The 22,670-nt window shown below is 37.1% G+C and overlaps 1 protein-coding gene and 1 long non-coding RNA gene across 2 annotated transcripts in view; one reads left to right on the forward strand and one right to left on the reverse strand.

The window, feature by feature from the left end:
• LOC310897015 (uncharacterized protein) overlaps positions 1-22,670 on the forward strand; it is a 547,020-nt gene that overhangs the window by 193,161 nt on the left and 331,189 nt on the right. The gene's annotated exons all lie outside the window — the stretch shown is intronic.
• Positions 4,998-7,291, reverse strand: LOC310897019. The gene is made up of 2 exons (XR_014581992.1): positions 5,671-7,291; positions 4,998-5,263 (listed from the first exon to the last, which is right to left on the reverse strand). It is a non-coding gene; the product is annotated as an uncharacterized lncRNA (long non-coding RNA).

Genomic DNA, 22,670 nt, shown 5'->3' on the forward strand with positions numbered 1-22,670 from the left:
GACAGAGCTGCTCTTTGACAGTCCTCGTTAGTTAATTTCCTCGGCTGTCGTTTCCTCTAGTTTGTAATTCTGTTTGTGGGTTAGGGCGATTTGGAAGCCATCCCTAACTTTGTGTGTTCTGTCCGAGTGGAAAGACAGAATTTATTTCTGTCTTCAAGTGAAATTCATTCCATTTATTTACAAATAATTACACAAATACTAACAGTTTGGAACGCAGAAGAATTCATACAATGAATATTAATTGCATTTCAAAACAAATACTACAAACACTCTTTAAAGTCCTAAAAGCATGCATGCAATTAAGATGAAATTATGTGTATCTGTCAGTCCAGTTGTGTTTATGCAGTGTTTTCCCTACCACCAGAGGTAGGGAAGACACTGGCCTTTATGGGTGGCAGAACCAAATGCAGGTAGGTGGTGGGGAAAATCAAAAACACGTAGTGAAAGTAATCATTAATGGAAATTTGTTTCTGTATGAAATCTGGATGTGACAGTCTTTTTCTTTTAAGTTTTATATCTATGTGTATGCATGTACATGTGTTTTTGGAGAAAGTGATTGAATGCATTTACCTAAGAGAGAACGTACTAGCTATTTCACCAAGTGTGGATAAGAAGCTGTTTTTATCAACAGTAATTTTCTCTCCTTGGTCTTGTATTAACATAGAAAGGATAACAGAAATGCCTCTAGCCAACTGAGATTTCAATTTCTCTGGCTTTCAGTTCCACTCCTTCTAGCACCTGCCATGGTACCTGAATGAAATCCCACTAATGGCAGTGGAGAAACTCAACAAGTTCAGCAAGTTTGGGATTACAGGATGGCGAGCGCATAACAAAAAGCAGAAGCCAGCAGTTGAAATCTGTAGTGTTTCTGATCCCTGAGGGTAAGGGGGAAATCGTACTGAATTAAATAACTTGTGTGTCTGATACATCTTATTCCTCAGGAAAATTTATTTTTAGAAGGTGTATGCTGTAACTATTAAAGAGGCAATAGAAATTTGTAATTGTGGAAACTCTTGTCCCATGATAGCATCTGAAGGGCAGAGCTTTTAGCAGAGTTCCACGAACTCCTGACAAGCCTAGCTGATGTTTCAGTGCTTAAGTGGATTGAAACAATGCCAAATTCTTCATTTTCGATGTTTTCCCTTATTGGAGCATATTCCTCCACAGAATACTAGAGTAGAAAAGAATACTAGACTAGAAACATTGTCTGAAGAAACGGACTTGTGGCAGTTCTATTGCTCCAAATATTAAAAAAAAAAAAAAAAAAAGACACTGAAGATGTGTTGATATTTTCGTACATTTATATGTTATTATTTAATATAAGATCACTGAATTTGTTACTTTGAAGGCCACAGACCATTTTTCTACTTCTTTATAAATATAATAATCTCTCTAATTCACTGTGCCATGTAGTGGTGTACCACCTGGCGATAGGTGTGTAATTGAGGGCAGAATTTGACCCTTTGATTCTGTAAATCACATACGATCATTACAGAAGAGCTCAGATCTTTAGACGTCGTATGATTGCCAGCTCACCAGCCACCCTTCCTTTGTCACATTATTTTTTTTTTGTCTGACACTCTAATGAAAGCAATACAAAAGGCTGCCAGAGCCCAGCTCAGAATGCCCAATTTGCTTTGACTGCCATTTTAGAGAGCAAAAGTGTGTTCCATTATTTGTATCGATATTAGGATGAACTTAGATCAGCAGATCTTCTGGACAGGGCTATGCCTTTTCTTTCCTTTGAAGGGCTGTGCATACTTGTGGTAGCATGTAAATAATAAGTCGGTGATAGGAAAATTAATGCATGCCTGAAGGTCGGCTAATAGACTTCTGATGGCCCTGTGGAGCACTAGGCTTTAAGCATTACTTGATTTTCAGCCCATACACCTAAGTGATAAGATTTCAGAAGATTTTTGTGTATGTCTTTGTGTTTAGCTTAGCTTTTATACACTTTTTTTTTTTTTTTGGCTCAAGCTTCTAGAATAATCTGCAGTACATCCAGTCGTTCTCATTACCTGATGTCTGTAGCAAGGAGAGAAAGTGTGCTTTTTGGCACGCTGTTTTGAGAATCTTGAATTTCTTTTCCTTCTGTCTCTCTCTGCCACAAACTTTTTCCTGTCCTCCCCATCTGCGATACTTGGGGAGAATGAGAGCATTAAAGCAAGCTTGTCAAATGTTAACCTGATAAAGAAACAGCTTGGAAATTCATTTTGTTCCCTGGAGAGAGGCTGTATTATTCTGAGGTGCCCTTTGCTATGTCAAGAGCTAAAGATGCTTCATGAACCACACCTAGGCAAAGATGAGTAAGACCCTCCCTTGGAAAGGCTTAGACCTGTTGAGCATCCTTTTCATCATTACAACACAGTGCATTGGAGCGTCTCAGATTAATCATCTGTTCCCACAAGTAGGATTTCCTTTTGTTAAGACCTTAGGGAAGCTAAATTTTTCAAAATACATGCTGGACGGGACTGAAGGTTTTTCTTATTTCTTTTGGAACCCCATTCACAGAAGCAAACCTCCAAGTTTAAACTTAAAAACCAGAGGCAGCAAGGGCTTCAATTCAGAGGAAGAAATGCATCGGCGCTGAGATCCTGTGAAGATCCTGCATTCTCCTGAGTGCTGGAGAAATTTGTGAAACTCGTTATCTTTTGGTCCAGCACCTTTAAGAAATCCCTGGCTATCAAATTTAGCTTTGGCATAAATGTATGTAACTAATATGAGATCTCTAAAAGTGATCTTGTTAATCATAGCTTAAAAAAAAAAAAATGCTTAGATACTTGGAGGTTTTAGAGGCTGGATTTTTATTTTCTTTATTTTAGTGGAGGCAATCGAGGCTTAATTTTCTGCGTAGGTATTACCAATGAGAGGCACAGATCTTGAGCCCAAAGGGATTTCTTCTGAGGCACTAAGGTGAGAGCATACTGCTGTATGTGACAAATACTTCTACTGTTGTTGTTCGATAAAGAGAGAATTTTCTGACTTCAGAACAGTTTTTAAAAACTAAACAACATACGCCCTCTAAATTACCACTTTTAATTCCAAGAATTAGCGTGTTATAACAGAAGCTGATATTAAGGTTTTGAAAATGAGCTTAGTTTTAGAAAAACAGGTACACAGAGTTTATAAAGAAGTTGGATGCACAGAGTAAATTCATATATGCAGTACAAAGTTAGGCTTCCATATGATTTATTGGGTTCATTTGCTTCCCTTTTCTACTTTTATTCTGGATCTTTCTATTGTTTTTCTTTCAAAAGGAATACAGTACAGCAGATTCATCAGAGGCCATTATTTACTGATTCTGTATATTGTTTTCATAATGGTTGAACTCAGCAATTCATGAACTGATTATTGAATTTTAGCAAGTGGCTAATGAATCATTGATGCTGGCTCAGTGAGAAACAGAGTCCTTATGTTTCTGCAGTTCTGCAGGCTTCCTTCAGATTTCACAGCTAGTTTCATTCATTTCATTTCTTTCTTCCCTATCTTCCTTTCTTGGAATATTACCATTTAAAAATAACAAAACCAGTGACCACTTAAATCATGTCAGTTTTTTTCACGAGTAAGTTAGTGACCATATGTGGACTAAAAATAGATTTAAGAAAGAATCAAAAGGATTTCCAAATTTCATAAGGTCTCAGGCAAATGAGAAGCTTATCAAGAAACTTTGAGTCGTTGTAAGTCAGCTGCAGGATAATGCTAAAATAATGTGCAATTTCAATTCAATGCTTTTTAAAAGCTAGCAAAACAGAATTGTTTATTAATGTAGCATAGCATATTCCTTATTTAATATGGAATTATAATGAATTGTTATTAAAGATACTATGTTACAGTTGTAATGTAGCAGTATGAAAACTTTAATAGTGGCCTGCAAAAGAGAAGTTCTTTTCATTCTCATTTTCATCTCTTTCAGCTTTTCAAAATGCCTGTCCCTACAGAATTGTTACAAGATAATAGAACTCCAAGATTTATTTCTGATAAAAGGTTTAAACTGCAATAGCAAAATATAATAGCCCAATAACAAGACCGAATAGACATTAAAATAAGAAGGAAAAAGAAAAAGACAGACTTATTGCGCTTACCTGTCTATTCACAAAAATGGATCCATCACATTGCAACCTGATAGTAGCTCTCTATAGCCTGTATGTTGGGATTCGGAAGGAGGCTTGACTCACGGGCTTTATTCTCTGGTTGCATTGCTGTGTGTGCACAAGCTCCGTAATAACAGATTTTCCTGAAAGTCATTTCTATGTGGATTAAGCCATACCTGTCACCTTCTCCTTTCCCATAGAATAAAATTCCATTTTTCATAATTTTCCAAATCTAGTTTGGTTTCTACTAAACTATTATTGGGAATGTTAGATTTTTTTTTCCTGTGGTGCAGTTGCATAATATTTGTGAAATAAGAAATTCCTGAAGTGTATATCAAAGATCACTCGCGAGTTTTGAGGGCTTGTTTGTAGTCATATCTGATTTGAAATCTTCTGTGACTTCTGTGGTTGTCAGTACCATTCTTATGCTAATAGAACATTTGTTTTAATATTCGGTTGAGGTAGCAGCCTATACTTTGCATTGTGAATAGGTGTAGTCAGAAGATAGGGGTTGGATATTTTTTAATGAACTATACGATTTATTATTATTATTTAGATTTCTAAATATTTCAGGAGAAAATCAAAATCATTCAGTTAACGTAATGCATTATATTTTCTTGAGGTCTACATGGAGTTGTAAATAATATACTGATGGTCCCACATAGGCTTCCTGTCCTCATGTGTTATATGTGGCTCCCTTAAGTATTTGGGTGTGTGCTCTTGATCTGTGTCTGTTTTCTTTCTTTGACTTCTTTTTTTTTCTTTTGACTTTTTCTTTCTTTGGGCAGTCTCATCATGAAAGGCTGAGTTCTCTTAAAAACAGGTAAGGAATATGAAAAAATGAACCAGAATTACTATTACATGTAACAGAAAAATTGGCAGGCTAAACTAGTTGGCTTTCTTCCTGTCTTCTTCCAGTTCATCATCCACAGTAACTTGAGTTGAAAACCCAATTTTCTAAAGGGAAAATATTTTTCTATTGAAACTTCCCAAGCAGCTCTTCTTACAGTTCTTTAGTAAACACGTGGTTTTGTGGTTCTGCTCATGGTTCAACACCAGTCACCCTTTTGATCTTAGTGAAATGTGAAGATTGCCAGGGGCCGGTGTAAGGAAATGTTCTACCTCCTGCAGCCCTGTTCTCTGAGACGTGTGAGCATCAATATCATTAAAACCTACACAGAAGAAGAAGAAGAAGAAAAAAAAGATTTTCTGGAATTTGAGATTATCATACTTCTATATTACAGACAGTAGCAGGTACCCATAGGTGGGCTGAACTGTTTTGTCTCAAGATCTTTCCATCTTTCTACTCTCAGAGACAGTCTGACACATGCAGGATGTAACTGCAGTTAGTAAGATCTGATTAGGATTTTCATGAACAATATCTTTGTCAGATTTGTTCAAAAACAGTAAAGGAAGATTTGTTTTATATATTTTTTTATATTCTCTATCAATAAGTTAAAATTAATGAGGACAACCCTATTTTTAAAGTTAGGAAGCCATATAAATATTTTGCAGCATCAAAAATCATTCTTTTTCAGTGTGATAGAGATCATTAAAGTTAAATTTGTGAGGTACATACATTTTCCAGGACAGTCTGTGAAAACTTCTGGGAACTTCATTGCCAGAGCTGATGCAGTTGCAAAATGCCTGGATATTTTTTCAGGTGTGTTTAATCCTGCTGAGGAGTTAAATCGAGGTGTTTGAAAAATTATATTTAAGAGAAGATTTTTATTTTTTTATTTTAGGATGAGATGAAAAAACCCCAAACCCTTGTGAAATAGTATCCCCGTGTATTGTACTGCGGACTCAGAGAGAGTATTGTGTTCCAACCTCTCACAGACCACAGGAGCAGACCACGTATCAGGCACAGAACAAAACAGCAGAAAAGAAATCCCCAGAAGTCTGACCAGAGGCTGTTAGATTTAAGCTGAATAGAGCTAATGCTGAGAGCCTTTGGGGACAGATCCTCAGCTGCTGTGAACGGCTTGGGTGAGGCTGGCGCTGTAAATAGGATTGTTGGCACCAGCCGGGGATCTGCTCCTCAGTGCTGGTGCTGGCTCAGAGAAGTTTGCTCTAAAGCAGACTTGCTGCAGTTTTCAAATAAATAAAAGCTGGTCTTTGTGGGTATTTAATGCTCTTCTGTTCCAGGCTTGCTTCTGTTCAAAGCTCTTTCTAGGTGTATGTTGAATTTGATAAACAAGGCAGATAGGCAATTTACTGATTTTTGTGCTTTTTGACTTTATCCCCTTTTTAAAAAGAGTTGCTTGCTTGCAAAGCCTCTTGGCTGCATGGAGGTAACGATAATGCAAATAAGCAGCACAGTATTTCATGCCAATATTCCCTTCTTTTTACTTCTGTCCAGACTGGTCTGTGTACCTAGAGAGGTGAGCTATTAATATTGCCTTTTTACAGCTAAATTATCTAACTCCAGAATTGTTCACAGATTCTATTAAAGACCCCTATGGAGGATTGCTTCTACAAATAGGCATTTTAATTCATCCGGGTACACTAAGGTGTTACCTTCCTTTCATTAATAAAATGGAAACTCATAAAGAAAACCAGATTATCCTGAATTTATGATCAAGTAATTTTGTTTCTCTTAGCTCTGGTAATAATTGTGGAACATTATTTCCTTGTTTCTTTTCCTTTCTCCTTCATATACCTAGACAATCTTAATTTCTCATGTTTATTTATCTCCCCCCCCCCCCCCCCCCCCTTAATTTGACAAGAAAAGCTATCTAGGACCCCAGGAGGCAAACACTGAGGCTTAAGAATTGGTCCTTCCTATCTCCACTTTAATGAAATAATAAGTAATTGGTTCATATTTGCGAATGCTTTGGAAATTCTAGGTTATTCTTTTCATGTTCTATCTTAAAATTTCTTAGAATGGTAATTTTAATACCTTTGTATTTTTCTGGTATTTTGTCATCCACACTGTAAAGTGATTAATCTCTCTTTCATCGTGACTTTAAATACTCAACTTTTTACTGGCATCGTGCTGTTTTTTTCCCCCTGAAATGAAGCTTTCTTTTCAATTTGTAAACCATTGTTTTGATCTTTCCTTCCCAACCAGCTCAAGGTTAATATTGTTAACAGACTGACTGAAATTTCAATACATTTGAGGCCCTCAATAGGGATAAATCACCACAGGTTTCCTGATTCCAACCTCTCAATGCTACTTGACATCAATGGCAATCCTGCCTCTTTATTGACAGATGCCTTTTCGGGGGGAAAAACCCTGAATCCAGTTCTTCAGAAGGCAGATCATGCTATGGATCACTTCCCTGCTGCAGAGTACTTCTGAAGCACCTCTGCAGAGACCACTTCAGTTGAACGACTACTTCATGGACTTAAAATGAAGTATGCAGAGCTAAATTATCTCTATAGATGCCTTGGCTAAACTTCTGGTAGGAGGCTGTTCTTCTGAGATCTCTTAAGAAGCAACTACAGAAAACATCCAGTGCATTTTCTGACCAGCTGAGAGGTGGTGATTCAAAAGAGTTCAGCAGAGTAACGTGACACGAGTAAAATTTTGAAGCATCTAAAATACCAGAAAAACTTGAAACAACTTTTTCACATGCCTTTTCAATCAGAAGGTATTGATCTCTATTAAAATAAAAGAAATGATGTTTAAAAATATACTTCGGGGAAAAAAAAAGCAAAAAAACAAAAACCAACCAAACAAAAAACCCAGCTACATTAAAAGCTAAATGATTTCATCCAATATTGTGGTCTACAAAAATGTCGACAAAAGTGAGAGAGACTTGTATCTATTCCTTTCACAGAATGAAATCTACCTTAAGCCACAGTTTTTATTTTTCTAAGTACTTCTGATAGTTTCCTGACTTGCTTGGAAGTAATCATAATTTCCCTGTTAAAATGTTTTTAAATGGTCCCTGAATGGTTCTTGGGTGGTTGATCCATCTTCTCAAATTGTGTACAGTTCTCACCGTTTTCTGAGAATTGTTGGTGTCTATTGAGGCCTGCTTCGTGGAAAAAGACAAATATTTTGTAAGCCAAATTTTGAATGTTAGTTTAGTGGAGGTTTTTTTTTTTTTCCAAATTCACAATAGTTATACCGTGTACAAGAGTGTGACCTAATGACCATTTGCTCTAAAGTACGTGTTGGTCAATGCATACTTCAGTAAAAGTGTGAAAACACTTTTATTTATCATGTAATTTTGTATCCATGAGCTATTACTGGGTTAAAAATGAATTTTCTTTATCTCAAAAATCATTTCCTTTAATTGGTGGTATTCATTATTTTTGATAATCTAGCAGCTGAAAAGTAGTTTATGAAGATGGCCTAATCTCTGTTAATGTCTCTGTTGGTATCATGGACATTTTACTTGTTTTTCTAAATGAAATCTTTCTTGCTTACACATTCTTAACCTGCTCAAGCATTGAAAGCCAATAAACTATAGATTCGTTTAGTTTAGAGTTGCTGAAGTTGCTGAACAGAAATATTTTCTATTTGATATTACTTTCACGATACAGGAAGCAATAGCATGAAAACCCAGACAAAGCATTCCTGGAACATGTGTGTGCTGAAGATTATCATTATTATTATTATTATTTTAATAAAAGTGTGGAAAAGTAGAGTTAGCGTTGTGATACTCCCATGTGCCAAATTTTGGAAGAAGAAATAAAATTGCATTTTCATTATATTTTCTTAAGAACCGACATAGCAAGCATTTAGTTAAAGATGCCTGTACCTCTGAAAGACCATAAACTTAACTTTTTGCAGATGGAGTCAATGAGGAAGTTCTGACTTAACAGGGAATTAGGGCAGGTACAGTAGCATCTAAATGTCACTTATCTGTCATGTATCTGAAATACGATATGTGTGTGTATATAGTTACATATATATGTATATATAAATCAGTGGCTCTTAAAGCCTTCTGCAAGGCAGGTCCATATATTTCCTCTGTTTTATAGTTGAGATAGGTAAAATACACAGGTGGCAAATTGAATGAGACAGTTTCCTCTGTAGTAACACCTGACATAGTATCAGCATCTCCATTCTTATACATACATATGCTTTTTCTGACTGTCGGTGCAGCAGTGAGGGGGAGTCTCATCCATCCTTTATTTGGCATGAAGTAAACCCATTGCAGATGTATTTTTTTTTTTTTTAGACAATATAAAGCAGGGTAAAAAGATAACGCACCTTCAAATAAGGAAAAAAAAAAAAAAGCTTGATTACCTTACCTTACCCAACGGGCTTGGTTTATCCTAACTGTCTTCTCTCATTAATTATTTTGCTGCAAGCATGTGATATATGGTGATAGCCTACATGAGTAATTTCAACTAGGGTAAATTTGGCTTGGTACGTTTAACAAAAATTAAAGTATTACTGGCAATTAAAAATCCTGAGACTAGAAAAATTCAGACAGTTTTGAGAATTTTCTGTTTAAGTAAAATTGCTTTTGGATTGCATTAAGTGTTGAAAAAATAAGTCTGGAAAAAAAACCTAATTGTACCAAATGAGAGGTAAAGATTCTATTCTTTTTCCTGTAGTGATACAAAATCAAGATGCATGTAGCGCAATTTTTCTACCCCAGTATGTGTATTGCTAAAAGTGCAACTTCCTGCAAAATGACTTAACCTACACAGAGCATAGAATTTTTGCTGCATGTACAATGAACTTCATGGCAGAGAAGCAAAAGTAATTTCCCTAATGACTGGTTGAAAATCTTGAGATCTGCAGACCATCCACTTTTTATCTCTAGCAAAGCATACACGATCTCTATCTGCCTATTTATGACACTGCAGTGTATGACAAAGACTACAGCATCATGCAGTGTTGAAACAAAAAGCGCATGTCAAAACTCAAGTAGGAATCTTTGAAAGGTCTCCTGAGGAAGAATCATTCTGTTTTGTAACACAGCCTTGCCCTGAAAATGTCTCTGTAAAATGAGTCCAAAGGACTTATAACTCTTCGTGTAGTCCAAATGCCCTCACGTTTATTCACAAATAAATTTAAACGCATGGAAGCTTTTGGATTGCAGGTATGATTATGTGCAGCTGCTAAAATCTTACATTTTAAAATATGTTACAGCACAGTTTTATCACTACAGCTGTCTCGCTGTCATGTCTCCCACTGGGCTTTACCTGACCTCCTTTCCCTTCTCCCTGTGCCATGCCATTGCACGTGGGTGGAGAGCTGGTGTGCATGCTGAGGGTTTTGTGGGTGCCAGACAAGGTTGCAGATAAGGCTGCTGTCTAGTTTGGGGAGAAGTGATTCTGTGCTGTTGCAGCTGTGGAAGTGCAATGTGTTTTCGAGGGGGCAGGAAGAGGAGGCTGGTCCCTTTCCTACCAGCCCCACTCAGCAGTAAGGATCTAGCACTAACTGCTACGATGAGTTTTGCAGTGTATTGGTAGAGCCTGTTCCAGTTCCCATTGATGTCAGCGGAAGTTTCCTTTGATTTACTTGAGACAGGGTTAGACGGTTAATGAATAGATCTCTGCATGTTTAGAAAGTGTGCAGTTAGTTGCTAGCTTTAAAGGAGCATCAGTGTTTGTCTACAATATTCTTTAATATGTCATTGTAATCATAAGACAACTAGCACTTCAAAGGTTTCTCCGTTCTTTGTTGTTAGAAGACCAGGATTAGAAGGTGCATCAACAGTTGTATGTTTGCTCCGTGAATTTTCTTTCTGTTTTTATACCTGCATACAAATCGAAACCAATAGTTATTTCTAGGGAGCATACAAGGCAATAAATAGCTGTGTATACTCCCACTGTATCAAGTCATGTTGCTGTGAATCACAAACTAATTACTTCAAAGTTTAAAATCTACCCTCCTAGAAACTGTTGCTCTTTTATTCCCAGAAATATAATATCAAGCCATAATTTATCAACAGCATTGTCATAAATATTAAGTACATGAAGACCTACCTGTTCTTATTTAGATATTGATAGCCTCTTAAATGCATATAGGATTCTGCGTATGGAGTCACAGATACCCACACACATACTTTGTGGGAGCAATAAATGTAAATCAATAGGGAGCACTTTGTGTGATAAAACTAGAAATTCAGGTTCATGCGAGCAGCCAGTGCTAATGCAAATAATTCTAACACATTTCACATGAGACATTAGACTGATATCTTTGCTGTTTATCTCTAGTTTTGTCAGCTGGAAAGGCCGGAACTGATGGGCTGTTTTGAAGGAGTACACACAACTTCTGTGCTTTGGCCAGTTTTCCTCCCAGTGATAGCACCGCAGCTAATGTCCATGTCTGCGCGTGTGTAGTGGCTGAAGGCATGGCTGGCTTCCTACAGCATTTTACTGCATTATCAGTATTTAACCTCATTAGAGATTGCTGCAGAATAGCTTGTATTTGAAAGGAGCTGAGTAGCACAAATGCAATTCTATGTACTGCCTATGTACGTACACACAAGTCATCAGTCCCATTTGGTACTTCTCTAAAATATTTGTAAATGTTATTTTAAATAAACATTTAGCTGGTTCATTATTAAATCTTTATATAAATTTCATCTTCTATAAGATGTTCAAAATCTTCAGAATTCATCAGCATGTCTTAATACTTGTGCTTGACTAATGTTTTACATTTATAGGAGTTTTAAAAGGCAGGTGCAATGTGACATATCACAAGAAGCAAATTAAACTCTTGTAAAGCACAGCTGGAATGCTAAAAATGTGTATTTGTAATTTAAATATGTGACACCATCACACTGTAAAATCAGTTCATAATTAGAAAACATCTGTTTTTTTCCAATATGATGTCTAATAGTATATTTAAATAATTTAGAATGCAATAAGGGGAAAAAAAAGTCAAGCTATAGTAAGTGATTCAGGACATTTCTTTTCTTTTGTTTAAATGTCCTCCTCCAGATCTCTAAGTAACCCATCATTTTGAAGCTAATTCTTGGTTCACATTATAATCACCATTGATGAAATACATATGCCAAACATATGTGCTGTTATGACCTTATTGTCAGTCAAGAAACAGGTTTTGTAGATGCTATTGTTAAGAAGGATTTACACACTGTCATGTTGCTGGTTTTTTTCTTTTTTTTTTTTGATTATTGAAGAACCGTGAGTCAAATAAAAGTTGATTATTTTAACAGTGAAATTTACATGAATACACATATATATAGTAAACACAATGATGTCTTAGGAGTTTATGATATCTGGAAACATACTTAAGCTAGATTAAATACTGACTTAAAATGTACTGGGATCAATTCAAGTTTAACTAATAAAGTTTGAACAAAACCACGACTTCTCAAATGAAGTTAACATGGTAGATTAGCCACACATCTGTCATCAGTGTTCACGTAGGAGGGTATTTATATTTGTGTGATGAAAATCCTAATGGATGTTTTTATCCTGCCTGAAGTGTGCAAGCAGAGCGTTCCCCTAGTTTATTGGCAGTAAACTATATAACCTTTCTCTTGCCGTTGCCTAAGCATCTATTTAAGATAAATAGAGGCCAGACATTCCTGAACAGCTTTTTTGTTCTTTTTTTTTTTTTCCACAGGCATGTACGTATAAATGGTTGAAAGTCTTCGCACATACTTGATAATGTCTAAAAAGCACACTAGGTATAGTAGTACTGTTCAGTTATTTTTCAGCTCAGTAGCTGGGCAATGGTGTTAGTAAATACTGTGAGGCCCATCTATCAACTCTTCCCTGGGATGTGAACGTTCTGGAGAAAAAAAAAAAAAATTCAATTTACGTCTTTTCCTTATTAAATGAAACTAATTTTTGCCCTAGAAATGAGGAAAAAGTCTAACCCAACTTTTGGAGGGCTAGAGTACATAAAGTTAATGTGCTGCCATTTGCATGCATCTACGTCTCAATCGTCTTTTACCAACCTTTGCTGCTGCAGCCCACCACAAGCTTTTCATCAGTTTATGCATTGTGCGCCAGGGCAAATAATGACAGAATATCTAGCTAAAGAAGGGGTACTTAATCAGCAATCAAGATTCAATTTGTTTTAATTTTAGCAGGTGTTTGTGAGGTACATTGATGGGAGAGATAATATGTACTGCTTTCATTAGCTCTCTTGTTTTTGTGCTTGAACATTTAAGAGCCAGATGTTCGGAGGTGAGCTGATCAGAATATTAAGTCTCCAGAGGTTGGTTTCCATAGTGTTTTACATTCCTTTCTTTATCTCCCTCAGTTCACCCTGAGCTATGAGGTGCAAGTGCTTGCAATGACAGACTACATTTCTGCTTCCTATTCAACTAAAGCTTTAAATTAGTCTAATTCTCTATTAAAACAAAACAAAACAAAAAACCCAAAACTTTATTCTAATAATCTGCAATTAATTCGTGGTCCTTGGGTCAGACTCATTTCCCATTTAGAACCAGTTTAGTTGATAAATCCCTCGCAGAAATTATTTGTTTAGTGACTGGTATTTTGCCAGGAGGTTTTACCTCAGTAAAAACACAGAACTGCCATCAGTCAGTAAGCTACTGATTCCATCATCTTTTTACGTTAAACATACAATCTAGACCCTTTCTCTGTTCTGGGGAAAAAAAAAAAAAAAGAAATAAAAAAAAGACAGCACCTCTAATGTCCTAATGCCTCGGCATGAACGGGGACTGCAGGATGAACTTGGAGGGCAGCCTCAGTCAGTCTGTGTTCTTTAAAAGGAAACGTGCAGGCTGTATTTGAATATCGTACTGGTTTTTATGACACAAGGTCATTGAAGGAATAGACTGGAGTGGGCAATAGGATTGTGAAAGAAGACAGGCAAACTTAATCTTTTGTTTTATGTTCTTAGCCTGATAGGTAGCATTTTAGCTCATCCCTAGTAGCTGCTGCACTGATGTCAGTATTCTGTATGGCACGCTCTCCCATGGCTGTGATTATAATTTCTTTTAGTAGAGAAACAAACCCAGAAATGAAGAGTTAAATAGAACTGCCATTGGCAAATGCTATAATGTTTTCCCTCACTATTAATTGTTCTCTGTTTACTTTGATGCTCAAAGATTGCCCTGTTTTACAAGCGTATTTTCTTAATTGTGTCACCTTGTACTGTAAGTATGTCAGAGGGGAAACATTTGCAAGTGATTAGATATGGACCTTTGTGTCACCAAATGTATGAGGTACATACCCTTATAGGATATAATTGTGATCTTTTAATATGCGGCCATTGACCCAGACTTGTTATTATCTATTATAGTTTATAATAATGTATCTCTTTATGATTAAATGATGATGCCCGGCAGAACACTATGATTAGCATTTCAGTTATTTATAGATTATGTCAGAGCAGTAATAAACATAAAATGCTGTTAATGTGTGGCTAATGAAATCTGGACATGAACAAGTTTATGAATTGATATAATTCATTTGAGTGTTCTAACTGAGCTGCTGGTTCTCGTCATAATTCAAAAGCTTAGCAGGGTTCACCGATTAGGTGGTAGACTAATTTGCTACAAAAAGTCAATGGGTTTTCATCGTCTTGGGCTATCATACACAGCATGGCTGATTGCATAAGGACTATACAAAGTAATTCTCATAAATATATTTATTAAGCTTAATATGTTTTGTGAGGTTAGGATGGAATCAGCTAGTGCGCAACATATGTGGAACAAAATCACAGTGTGTTAGATACTAAAAAGATATGTTCAGTAAAATCATTCAAGGCCAGATCGATGAGGGAGTTATTTGAATTTTAAAAAGTGAGCAATTCAATATCAAATATAAATGAGAGTCATAAAGAATGATGCAGATGATTGACTGAGTACGCTCGACGTTTATTTTACTTTGGCATCATAATTTCATTTCATGCTACAAATACAGTTTTAAACTTAGGTTACATAGCACTGAAATAGCTGAGTGTATTTGCAGAGCTAATGGGAGTACTGCTTTCCTGTGGCTAGGAAAAACTGAGGAAAACCTCACACTAGAGTAAGTGCTTCTACTTTTTCCACTAGTGTAGTCTATCGCCAGCTACCTGTCCTTTTATAGCGCTGTCTTTTGATAGCAACATATCCTGGGCCCTGATCTTCAAAAGAGATGTTCCTAGACTTTATAGAATATCATGTTTTGTTGTTGTTGTTTTGTTTAAACAATGGGTGAGCACTGTGTTGAATGTAATTTCCTCTTTGTGATCTTTATTTATCATCAAGGGCTGTCAGTTCATCAGGTTCTTTCCGCCCTTTCTCCACTACAGCATCCTTTGCTCTCTACCATCCTTTGCTCTCTTGTCTCAAATCCACCATTGGTTTAATAGGGGGTGAACTTGTAAGGAGAGTCCTTTATGCCACCAAGAAATGCTCTGAAAGCACTAGGCTAGCTTATATTCACTGTATAAATATATTTTTCCAGTATGTCCTCCATAACACACGATTTTAGAACATTTTGTTTGAACGTCTATGCATAAGCAGACTAGGCTCCTTTATGAAGAAAGAAAATAAACTCTTGAGTCTATATGGAACCCCAAAGACATCATACAAGCACTTGGATGAGATAATTAGCTGAGCTTTCTTCATTTTTAATACTAACATATGTAGTAAAAATTAACGAACAGTATTAATGACTAAAAATAGTGTAAAGAAGCAAAACCAAACAATCAGAAATGTTTTTTTGTGCTGCTTATTCAAGAATCTAACAGGATTAGTTATGATGTGACTGGGGGACGCTGCCTTGTTAATAATGTTAATCAACATTTCCAAGTTTTTCTATTTAAAAAAAGCGATGTCATTAAAGAAAGAAGTGCCACTTGAGAAAATGGGTATACAGCTCTCCAATCTTTTCTTATTCTAACAAGAGTCCAGACAAACCCTTTTATATTCCCCTCTCGCATTTGTATCTTGACCCAACGTTTGATCCATATGAGGCCCTGCACTCTAATCTTCACTATCAGCTTTTTCTCTGTTGCTCTCCAATATCGTTCACATTACATGCATTCCTTCCCTGCATTACATAAATCTTTGTCTTGCCTGTACAAAAAAAGAAGACCTCTGTAACCATAACCCACATGCCCCAGCCAATCCTCTCCCTCTTCCCAGGTGGTTGCTTTAGAGCTTCTTGGAAGATTCAAAGAAATTAAGAAATGGATTCCTAGCTTTTTCTACAGATATTTTAAAAGCAAAGATTAAAGGTACAATTTCCACACCTCCATGTACGTTATCTCCTCCAGAACGTGGTGCGTGCACGAACACGAAATTCAGATGTAAGGGCAGTAGTGGCCCTGAGCTTGCTTTACCTGTGTGCTTCGTGCTCCCAGCAGGCTGCCGGGTGCGAGCCCCAGGCTGTGCATGGGCTGGGGAACAGCACGTGGTGATGCAGCAGGTGACTCCTGCTGAGGTAGGGGGAGTCCCCAGCTTGCAAGGAAATACACTGCTCTGTTGGAAGTGGTTGTTCTGAGGTTATTTCTAGTATGGGGCTATGAGGACTTTTAGTCTTTGAACATCTGTGGCTGGTCCAGGAGCTGTCACACAGTTATTGTGTGTGTCTGTCTCATTGGGACATAAAATTTGACTGGCTCTTCTTAGTGGCTTCCTGCTGCTTTCCTAAGACTGAGGTAAGAGGGAAAAAACTTTGCAGAAGTAGCAAGCTGAAAACCATCTGAAAAACTCATAGGTCAAAAGAGTCCTTACCCTTAGCAATGCCTCCTTCATGTAAGACCTGAAAAGAGAACCTCCATCACATCTGTTTGCTATCTGCAATATCATATTCTGTATTTTTCTCCTCACTGTTTGTTTTAAATTTATTTTTAGTTAATTAAAAATACAGTTGATATTTTTTTTCCTGTGTCACAAATGAGAATGCTAACATTTCATTTATAAAGTGATATGTGGTTCAACTTCTGCTCTTGATATTTTCAAGAGGCCAATGATTAAAAAACCTATGTGGAATATGCTCTATTATTGCCCTCTCTAGGCATTGTCGCATAAAACCTTAAAGGTTCTGGTGCTAAATCCCCAAGGCAGCATTTTGATACATGCCAGATGTTCACTCATGGGAGGGATAAATGTTTAATAATTTTTGCTATTGTTACTGTTTTTACAATGTGTTATACTGCCATGGCTTGCTAAGGCTAAAGCTCTGTTTTGCTGAAGGAACAGGCATATAATAAGTAAGATGTTTACATTTCCATCATCTTATTTTTGCCAATAACATGGGAGTTTGCGACCTGAAGCACAAGTAGCCTGAGTCTCTCAGAGCTGACAAAAGGGTTTAACTGGGCAACCTGAAATCCCGTTTCAGGGAAGAAAGCTTGCTACAGCCTCCAGTTGGTTTTAAAAGTCGGAAACTTCATCTGGTTCCAAGTAACAACTTATAACCTATTCACACAGATTTCAGTGTAAAGCAACAGGAAAAAAAGGGCTTGGCCTGCTTTGTTTCTCTGTCCAAAAGAAGTAGCATAAATCCATGTGCCTGTGGTATTTGCACTCATATCTCCAGTGTAATAGACCAATACACATCTTCCTAAATTAGAGATGTGCCCAAATTTTTTAAAAATAGTATTATATACTTCAGTGAAATAGATGAAGTTGATCCCTGTTGAAACACTGATAATGTCAACAGAATTACTCTGGCTTTTGGAGCCAGTGGGAGCTGACAAGAAAACGGATGCATTTTCCCCTGAAAATGGAAATCGTCTGGATAGAAACCATAATGATAAGAGAGTGTTGTGCATTCCAAGTACAAAGCATAAGGCATCCAGGAAAAGACTTGAAGGTTTGGGTGTGTGTGTGTGTGTTTCAATCTGTCTTTCCAGATAAGTGAGGGGCCAGTTTTTTGTTTTGTTTATTTTTCTTATCGTATATGGGAAACCATAATTTCATACTGCCTTTCTTATTATCTTTTTCTTGGTCTCTTTTCTGTTGTGCATTGCTGGGGAGAGAGTTTGATGATAGAGATATTCTAACCAGAAAGCGTCTTAAGGCCATGTCACTGGTGGGAGCTACCTTATGCAGGAAATATATATATATATACATACAGATCTTTAAAAAGTTCTAATTTTGCAAAAGCCCGTCCCCATTTCAGCTCCATTTTGGTCCCCGGTTGAGGAGGATCACTTGGCTGTTGCTCACTTCACTTTCCTGTAATAGGTTTGCTCAGGGTGCCAGTTTAGTTATGGTCTGTGTGCCATCAGATGCCATCGTCAGATGCCTTAGTCTAAGCAGCCGTCTGGGTTGTCTTAGCAAGGGCTGTGCTTCTGAGAGTTGTCTTTCTGTTGTTTTTTCTAGTGTTGGATGAGAAGCAAGCTCAAAATCAAGTTCAGGGGTTATCTACTAGTTCCATTCTCACAGGTCTGGATGTTCTTTGAAGTTCCTTTTTTTTTTTTTTTTTTTTTTACCAAACTCCTTCACTGGTTAGTCAATACAATACAATAACCAGATACCATGCAATCAGCGTTCAGATGGGCTGTAGGCTGCCTCTGGACTTTAAGGAAGCTGCCGTGGTGGAGCACTTCGGGGTGATGGGAGTGTGCTCTGTCAGAGCTGAGGCAATGGCTTGCGGCAGGTTTGGATAAAATCTGGATTTCAGGTGCAGCTAAAGGAGTTCCATCTGCAAGTACTGTCCTTTGATGCTCCAAGAGTCCATGCACTGCAATGGTGCAGTGTCTCTCTTTATGAAGATCGTCCTGGGTAAATCAATAGTTGGGGTAACTGGAGGTTGAAGAATGCTGGCTACTAGGCAGTAACTTCTTTCCTTCTCATTTGTCCACAAATATCTTGCATTTCCCCATCAATTTTTCCCTCCTTCCAGATGTGTCCTCTGTAGCTGAGCAAAACATGAAATCGGCCACAACATTTTCCCTTGCACATCCCATATCAAGCAGGAGGAGGGGAAGAACAAAGGAAAATTTGTGAGTTTCAAGTGATGAGCCACAAGTATGTCCTGGTTAGATTGTATGTGATCACTACTCACAGATCTCAAAGAACACTTACTGAAAAGTGACCTTCCTTTACTAGTCATGAGCATACTCAAAAAAATCCCTCTCCTCTCCTCTCCTCTCCTCTCCTCTCCTCTCCTCTCCTCTCCTCTCCTCTCCTCTCCTCTCCTCTCCTCTCCTCTCCTCTCCTCTCCTCTCCTCTCCTCTCCTCTCCTCTCCTCTCCTCTCCTCTCCTCTCCTCTCCTCTCCTCTCCTCTCCTCTCCTCTCCTCTCCTCTCCTCTCCTCTCCTCTCCTCTCCTCTCCTCTCCTCTCCTCTCCTCCTCTCTTTTTTTCTTTTCTTTTTTTTTTTTTATTTAAAAAAAAAGGCAGAATTTACCTCCTTTGCTTCTCTGCTTGTCCTGAAGGGCAAGCAAGGTAACGCACAACTGAGGATCCATCTAATTTAAGAACAATGTTTGCTGAGCTCTTTCGCTCATGCACATGCACTCTTTCACTTATTCACCTTTCCCACTGCATTATCTTAATGAAATGGAGTAACATTCCACCCGCGCCCCCCCACCTTGTCTTTCCAGTTCACCCTTGTCTAGAACTTGCAATTGCTTACTGCAGCTTTTTTTTTAAGGCTCTAGATCTTCACTATTTAGACACTGAAGACCTCATTCTGCTGTCCTGAATAAGGACTGCAAAGTTGGATCCACATCAAAATCAGAAAGGAGTTTACAATTATAAATCTGTGTCACATTTTTCTCTTAGCCAGGTCAAGCTGATAAAAAGTCGCCTTATTCTGTGAAAGGACATTGTCCTCAAAGCGGGAGGAAAAAAAGTTAGGAATACAGGTCAGACTGTATTCTGCTTTTCGAATTCAAGTCTCATTTTTAAAATGAAGGAAAAGGGTGGTAATCTGTAAATCCGCAAGTTTAGCACCCTATGTAGTACACACAGTAGTCCTTGAGAATACTGAGAAATATGTAGGTATGAAGATATAAGTAGACAGTGGGGCAGCTTTTTACAAGCAGTGATGATGCGGTGTGATTGTACCCATTTGAAAACAGTGTTTCCAAGCCCCTAGTCCAAGCTAGCTAGTTGAATTTGGTTTTCATTTTGCATATATGCAAATGTATTAACCATTTAAAAAAATTTTTTAAATGTGCTGTCACTTGCAAGCTGGCAAAATTCTGATGAAATGTGCATTGAAATAGTTTATCAGCACTTACCTGTCCTCAGGAAATAAAATACCCAGCTTTGTTGATATGGCATAAGACATCCATGGGTCAGTTTCTGATTCATCAGTCTAACAAACTTCAAATTCTTGTTATACATGCTGTATGAGGGAAGTCTTTCACTTCAGAAATTTCCATTCAAATAGGTTAGCCCAATAATTTCCTGGCATGTTTTGATATATCTTTTCTATCTTAATCCATGATGAATTTTAGTATTGTTCTTGGCACAACTCTTTAGCCTGGAAAACATTTTTAATAGCTTCTAGGAACTGGCTAGTTTTTGTTGTTGTTGTTCCCCCCCCCCCCCCCCCCCCCCCCAAAAAAAAGTTCCTCTTAACTGCAACATGTCAGAAAAAAAATAAAAAAAAGTCTTAGACAAGACAGAAGAATTTATAAAATAAATAAATAAATCTTATTACTTTTAAAGCTTTCTTTCATTTATCTCTGTATAAAATACTGCAGACCTCAAAAGCAACTAACAGCAATGTTTAGACTGGATAAAAAGAAAACAAGAAAACAAAGTTGTGAGATAGATTCACCATTTTCTTTAGGTCCTTTTAATGTCAATGGAGGAAGGCACATTTACATCATATCCTTCACATTTACATGTGAATTTATCCATACCACATTTACATCATATCATATCATATCCTACTGATGATAATGGTTTGTGTTGTGTTGCCAGGACAGTTTGAACAAAAGTGATAGTTTGCAGGGTATTTTCACCCAAGCACGGACCAAGCCAGAACAGAGGGGAGTTAAGAAATTCTAAAAATGTTCAGTGTATTGCAAGATGGTTGCCAAAGAGGAGGGAAAAAAAGGCCAGCAACTGGGGAAGCTGATTGTCTTTGGGTGGTTATCTCCAGAGAGCATTTTAAATGTAACACTTTTGAACTTGGCTCTGCCAGCTGATTTTATATTTCTTTGCTGGCTGAACTTTGAAGTCATTATGGATTCAAACACAAGGACTGTGTGGCTACTTAGAACCCCCAAATCACGAGAAGCGATGGTGAGTTCAAGATCTGGTAGCTCCATCTTCAGATTGATGATCATCTCTGAATTATATATAAACGTGGCACCTCTCTTTCCAATTTATTCCAGTTCCTGAAATCCTTCCTCTCTGCACTTACGTAATGGTCATGAGGTTGAGTCCCTTGCAGTAGCAAAGAATGATGTAATGGACACCAGCAAGAGAGAGCGAGGAATGAAATGTATTGGGAATTAGATAACGGAAAGCAGTAGGAAGGCGAGGTTGGCATGCCTTGAGTTTTATGATGAAGAGTTCTGTAATGGAGGAGGAGTAATGTAAATGCAGGAGTAATGTAAATGATTAAAATAAAATGTGAGTAAAGGCAAGCTAACAATTACTTTTTTTTTTTTTTAACTCAGTTTCATTGTTTGGATGCAGGGAAAGCTGTTGAAATGATTTTCAAAGATTTGGGTTGTCAATAAGTGCATTACTGTTCTTAGCATTTGCACCTAGCGTCTTTTGTTTGTCAGCTGGAATACAGGAATCACTTCTGTGATCTGCAGTGGATATATTTTTTTGAATCCACAGAGGAAAAAGGCCTGTAGAATCTAATACTCTTGGTGTGCTAGCTATAGCCAACAAACTATCAAACATTTAGGAGCTGATATACAACAGGGGAAGTAAAAAGCGAGTGGAAATTAGTTCACATTCTTAAAGAATGGTATAATAATTGCTCCTTCTGTAATTCTTTTCTCCTGTGTTTTTTAGTTGTGGAGAGACAGGATGTTATATTTGTTAAATATGTTATAGGACAATTACCTCTGTTTCAACCAAGCCTGAGTTGATAATTGCACTGTAATGTATTATAGCATATAGAGTTCTGAACTAGCTTTTCCTTCCTATATTAAGATCTTTGTAATTATGTTAATTAATAAATAATAACTCTTGATAGAGAGAGAAAATAACAGCAAGAATACAGTTGGTAGGTATCATGGGGCTATTTCAGCTGGGAGATGCCTATATTTGGAACATTAAATTTATTTTAACGTAACGTTTTCTGTGGTTTTTTATAACTTACATATTTCTTCTGTGTGTATACAAATAAGCACGTGCACATAATAAAAGGCATTTACACACTCATTATACACAGAAGTAGACAGAGAAGGGAAAAGAGCTACAATAGATTTTGTGCTATAGAGCTACATAAATGGGTTGTGGTCTTAACATAGCTTCTCCTGATTACTGGTAAAAAACTAATTAGGTTTTGTCATTTATTCACTTGGAGTTTTGTCTCATTGAAACCTTGCTACTCTATTTAACGTACTTCTAGTCTGCAAATATCTGCTGCCATGTTATGTTATGCTTTTTTGCTTAAATTAACTCCTGAATAATACAGCATAGCACATACAGGAGAATGAAAAGTTTTCACATTTTTAATACAAGACTGATTTTATTATATTACTAGAGAAATAAGTTAGATTGCTCTTGCAGTCTCAATAAATCACACATGAAGTCTTCTTTTTTTCTAAATTAAATTTTTATTTAAATAAAAGTG

The sequence above is a fragment of the Anser anser genome (assembly GCF_964211835.1).
Source record: "Anser anser genome assembly, chromosome: 3".
NCBI lineage: Eukaryota > Metazoa > Chordata > Aves > Anseriformes > Anatidae > Anser > Anser anser.